The following is a 5592-nucleotide window of genomic DNA, read 5'->3' as shown; positions in this document are numbered from 1 at the left end:
CCTGCGCCTTAACTAGTGGCACCCCATAGCGGCGAGTTGTGGCAACTTCGCGCATGCGCAGTTTCACGGAACTAACGTGACGTAGTGGCAGTCCCGCGCCTTTGAAAGTCGGTCAGTGTGTTGAAAAGCGGCAGTAAAGCGCGATCGTATGTGGCGCGGTGACCAGTGCTGCTGAGTTTGTTCGCATTGAAGCTGCGTGTGTGTTAACATTACAGTCGACAAGTTGCACAGGTCCATTACAGGTAAGTACTAAGCACGTATAAAGTATTGGTATTGAGAACAGTGTATTCGCCACTCATAAAACGAGTGACAATATTTTAATACGCTTCGAGCGTAATTACTGCAGACGAACGTAATCTATTGCCATGTAGCTACATAGTAATATGCAGATTATCTTCTTTTACAGTAAGCGTAGGTTTTACTGACTATGCATGCCCCATAAACTTTTGTCTGTGAGGGCAATTTAAAAACAATATTAGAAATCTGTCTCAGAAAGCACTTCAGGATGCCCGTCTTCTGAAGTTTTTCTTTTCTTAACGTTCAAGATTAATCTTAGTAGATGATAACATTTCGTGCTTCTTTCTCTCTCATAAGTTCTGTACCGGTTTCGTCTTTCGTTCTCGACGTTTAAGTTTCTTTTCAGATATGCTAGTGAAAACGCGGTAAAACAGAATTGTTAACAGCATGTAATATTGCTTCACAACTGAAGAGTGTCAGAGTACTTGTCCTAACACTTATCGTGCTGTTTTAATGTTATGTATAGGTTTTTCAAACAGCTACGTTTCCGTATGTATAAACAACAGAGCTACAATACTCAATAGCTTACAATTAGCGTAGCTACATTAGAATAATGTCTGTGCGTGTTTCAACAGGCCGAGAAAGTGTAGAGTATTTTTCTTAGTACACGACTACTTGATGCCGCACTATTTACGCTTTATGGTTTAGGGACTGTTCGACTTGTTAAGAAGAAGAATACACCGCAAAAAAGTGGGAAGTTTTTTCGTGGATAACGATATTTAAAAATCACCAGCTAGAGACCTGTATATTGTGGTCATTACTATTAACTTTCCACGAATTTTTACTTCACAATCTTAAAAAAAAAAATGCTGATCCCTGTTCCGTGTATACCTCTATAAAACCAGAAGTAAAGTTATTGCTCCACGGGGTCAAAACGAAATGATGCAAAACTATACAACCACGCTTAATTGACAAATAGTAGCAGCCGACCACCCGTATTCCCACATATTTCGGAATTACAAGTGATGTGCAACCTATCGCTGCCACTTGACGCGCACACGTGCGAAATGTGCACAGACAGACTCTCTTACTGCTCGGCGGAGCTAGTCGCAGAAGGATTAACCCAGGCCAAGAAATGGCCCAAATTAAAAACCTAATGTTGCAGCGTATCACGGTTCTTGACGCAGATCGATGTAGTAGGGGTTTAGACGTGCGTGTCACGATTAGTACCTGCACCACCAACATATTGTAAATCATCTATTGTGTTCCTTGAATTTGATTGTAACTGCAACTAAGACCCTGCACAGTAACACTTTATCACATAAAATACCTTGTGTTGCAGATTGTTTCTGGTTTCGTGTTGACGTTTGACTGTCGGTAAAGTTCCATTCAAGACAAGAGATAGACCTAGATAGACACGCAAAAGAAAGTAGTTTTGGTGGGAAACTTTGAGATTGCGTATTGAGAGCGCTCTTCTGTAAATCTGAACTTGTAGTTAAGCACAACTTCTTGTCTGAATACCGTATGCACAATGAGGAAGTGGAAATACTACTATCCTGTGTAAAACTTAACACTGTAAGGCATAGCTTCCGGCCATTTGCGTCTGACCAGTATCTGAAACTACTGTAACAAACTACATAAGTATTTATAGAGAGACTTCGATACAGTGTAATTGTAAATCTCATTAGTTGTGTGTTTGTGAGAAAAAATATTTTTCTGTTTGTTGTTAAGAATTAACTCACACAAGTCGGTTGTCACGAGACGATTCGTCCTCGTGGGTTTAATATCATTCAACAATTATTCTGGAGTATTTTATATATATATATATATATATATATAGATGTTAGCTACCAATAGTTGTTCGATCAGATCCTGTTTGCGGCTGCGATATACATCGCATTTCTTCCAGGAAGTTGTCTCCTTCAGATGAAATTTACAACTCCCTAGAAATGAATTCTGCTGCTTACCTTTACTCTAGTGAAATAATCGTCAAGTCACTTCGTAATGCTTTTAATTTACTAGACGACTGGTTTGTTAGTGAGTGTTAAACGCTAATGATATAATACCAGGGAACAGTTCTTTGCCTATCTCCAGATAGAATCCCACTGGATTCGTTGTTACAGTAATTTAAGGTTCATTAAAATCGGAATTAGTGCTTTTAAGTGATAGAAAACGTGAACCTCGAACAGTAACACGTAACACGAGGTGCGCTTCGTTCTGTTATCGCTGTACCTTGAATCCAGTGGTATTTGTAGCTGGGTCTCCCGTGCAGACTAGTCGCTTTCTTGCGTAGACCAAAACAGTTGCTAGAATCAGAATGATTGCCTTCTAGATAGAGTTGCCAGATATGCGACCTTTTTCAGACTGTTGAACTACTTAATCGACGAGTAACTCACAACAATGCTGCACTAGTCGCGGTGATGATACAAATCAGATTAATGGCAACGATTGCATTAGATCTGGAGGATTACAATTATTGAGCTACATGAAGTGAAATCCTCATAAATTCTGGACGGTTTGCGGTAGGACGTTCAAATTGCACGGCGTCGCGGGGCGTGATGGAAATTACACTACTGGCCATTAAAATTGCTACACCACGATGACGTGCTACAGACGCGAAATTTAACCGGCACGAAGAAGATGCTGTGATATGCAAATGATTAGCTTTTCAGAGCATTCACACAAGGTTCGGCGCCGGTGGCGACACCTACAACGTGCTGACACGAGGAAAGTTTCCAACCGATTTCTCATACACAAACAGCAGTTGACCGGCGTTGCCAGGTGAAACGTTGTTGTGATGCATCGTGTAAGGAGGAGAAATGCGTACCATCACGTTTCCGACTTTGATAAAGGTCGGATTGTAGCCTATCGCGATTGCGGTTTATCGTATCGCGACGTTGCTGCTCGCGTTGGTCGAGATCCAATGACTGTTAGCAGAATATGGAATCGTTGGGTTCAGGAGGGTAATACGGAACGCCGTGCTGGATCCCAACGGCCTCGTATCACTACCAGTCGAGATGACAGGCATCTTATCCGCATGGCTGTATCGGATCGTGCAGCCACGTCTCGATCCCTGAGTCAACAGATGGGGACGTTTGCAAGACAACAACCATCTGCACGAACAGTTCGACGACGTTTGCAGCAGCATGGACTATCAGCTCGGAGACCATGGCTGCAGTTACCCTTGACGCTGCATCACAGACAGGAGCGTCTGCGATGGTGTACTCAACGACGAACCTAGGTGCACGAATGGCAGAACGTTATTTTTTCGGATGAATCTATGTTCTGTTTTCAGCATCATGATGGTCGCATCCGTGTTTGGCGACATCGCGGTGAACGCACATTGGGAGCGTGTATTCGTCATCGCCATACTGGCGTATCATCCGGCGTGATGATATGGGGTGCCATTGGTTACACGTCTCGGTCACCTCTTGTTCGCATTGACGGCACTTTGAACAGTGGACGTTACATATCAGATGTATTACGACCCGTGGCTCTACCCTTCATTCGATCCCTGCGAAACCCTACATTTCAGCAGGATAATGCACGACCGCATGTTGCAGGTCCTGTACGGGCCTTTCTGGATACAGAAAATGTTCGGCTGCTACCCTGGCCAGCACATTCTCCAGATCTCTCACCAATTGAAAACGTCTGGTCAATGGTGGCCGAGCAACTGGCTCGTCACAATACGCCAGTCACTACTCTTGATGAACTGTGGTATCGTGTTGAAGCTGCATGGGCAGCTGTACCTGTACACGCCATCCAAGCTCTGTTTGACTCAGTGCCCAGGCGTATCGGGGCCGTTATTTCAGCAAGAGGTGGTTGTTCTGGGTACTGATTTATCAGGATCTATGCACCCAAATTGCGTAAAAATGTAATCACATGTCAGTTCTAGTATAATATATTTGTCCAATGAATACCTGTTTACCATCTGCATTTCTTCTTGGTGTAGCAATTTTAATTGACAGTAGTGTAGTATGCGCATGCACACGCGCCTAGTTTTTGTCGGACGTTTGCACGTGAAAATGTCACTGTAGAGCGTGCCTGAGCGTATACCGCTTGTGGAGGCCTACTATGCGAGCATTAATAACCCAACTGCGGCTCAAAGGGAGTTTGCGACCGAGTTCAAGCTGAAGACAAGCGGTCCAAGTGTGCGAACGATCAAGAATTTGATAACAGAATCTTCCGTCGGATCTTGGTAGAACAACATTATAATAAATGAAAAGCACCAGTTTGCTTTTGTTCTACAATATTGTAGAACAAAAGCAAACTGGTGCTTCTCATTTATTAAGAATTTGATTCGCAAGTTTGAGACAACGGATAGTGCTCGTGATGACAGTATTGGACATGTCGGTCGTCCAAATAGGGTGAAAATGCCTGAAAACTTCGAGAAGACACGCGCAGTGTTTCAAACCCGCCAAAGGAAATCGGCCAGACGACCTGCATAACAGACAGGAATCAACCGGGAGACACTGCGATAAATTGTTGTTGAAGACCTGCATCTCTTTCCATACAAAATTCAAACCCGTCAGCCATAGAACAGCGGTTGTGTTTCGCCAACACTGTTGTCCAATGAATTGGCGTACAGGACTTTGATGTGAATATGGTTTGGCTTAGCGACGAAGCCGACTTTCATTTGGACGAGTTCCTCTTTAAGCAAAGTTGGCACCTTTGGGGGGTCTGAGAATCCGCATTTCGCGATCGAGAAGTCTCGTCGCCCTCAACGGGCGATTGTGTGGTTGCAATGTCCAGTCATGGAATAATCGGTGTGATATTCGTTGGTGACTGCCGAACAGTACGTGAAGGTTTTGGAAGATGATTTCATCCCCGTTTTCCAAGGTGATCCTGATTTCGACAAGATGTGGTTCATGCAAGACGGAGCTCGACCCCATCGGAGCAGGAGAGTGTTCGATGTCCTGAAGGAGCGCTTTGAGGACCGCATTCTGGCTCTGGGACACCCAGAGGCCACTGGCACGGGCCTTGATTGGCCGCCATATTCTCCCGATCTGAACACATGCGACTTCTTTTTGTGGGGCTGTATGAAAGACGAGGTATACAGCAGTAACCTCAAAAGCATTGCTGAGATTAAAACAACAACTGAGGAGGTCATCGGCAGCATCGATGTTTCGACACTTCCGCGGATGAAGTAGAATTTCACTATTCGTCTGCATTCGCCAGTGATGTGAGGCATATCGAGCATGTCATAACCAAAATCCGAATATCTGTAGGGACGTTTACATATTGAATAAAGTGTGTGCACTCGGTAGTTTGTAACTAATTTAAGTTTTTTTTCATATTGTTCGATAATTGCCACCATTTACGACAACAGTTGCCGAAGTTGACATCTCATCAGAA

The 5592-nt window shown here is 43.8% G+C and overlaps 1 protein-coding gene across 2 annotated transcripts in view; it reads left to right on the top strand.

The window, feature by feature from the left end:
• Nucleotides 1–111: 111 nt before the first annotated feature.
• The window catches only part of LOC126187545 (balbiani ring protein 3-like), a 245985-nt gene continuing 240504 nt past the window's right edge, over nucleotides 112–5592 (top strand). For both annotated transcript variants that reach the window (XM_049928696.1, XM_049928693.1), the window contains exon 1: nucleotides 112–242. The gene's annotated coding sequence lies outside the window, so the exon portion shown is untranslated. The remainder of the gene's footprint in view (nucleotides 243–5592) is intronic.

This window comes from Schistocerca cancellata, chromosome 5, assembly GCF_023864275.1.
Source record: "Schistocerca cancellata isolate TAMUIC-IGC-003103 chromosome 5, iqSchCanc2.1, whole genome shotgun sequence".
Lineage (NCBI taxonomy): Eukaryota > Metazoa > Arthropoda > Insecta > Orthoptera > Acrididae > Schistocerca > Schistocerca cancellata.
Note: the sequence above shows the minus strand (reverse complement) of the source record. Positions and strands in the feature narration are given on the sequence as shown.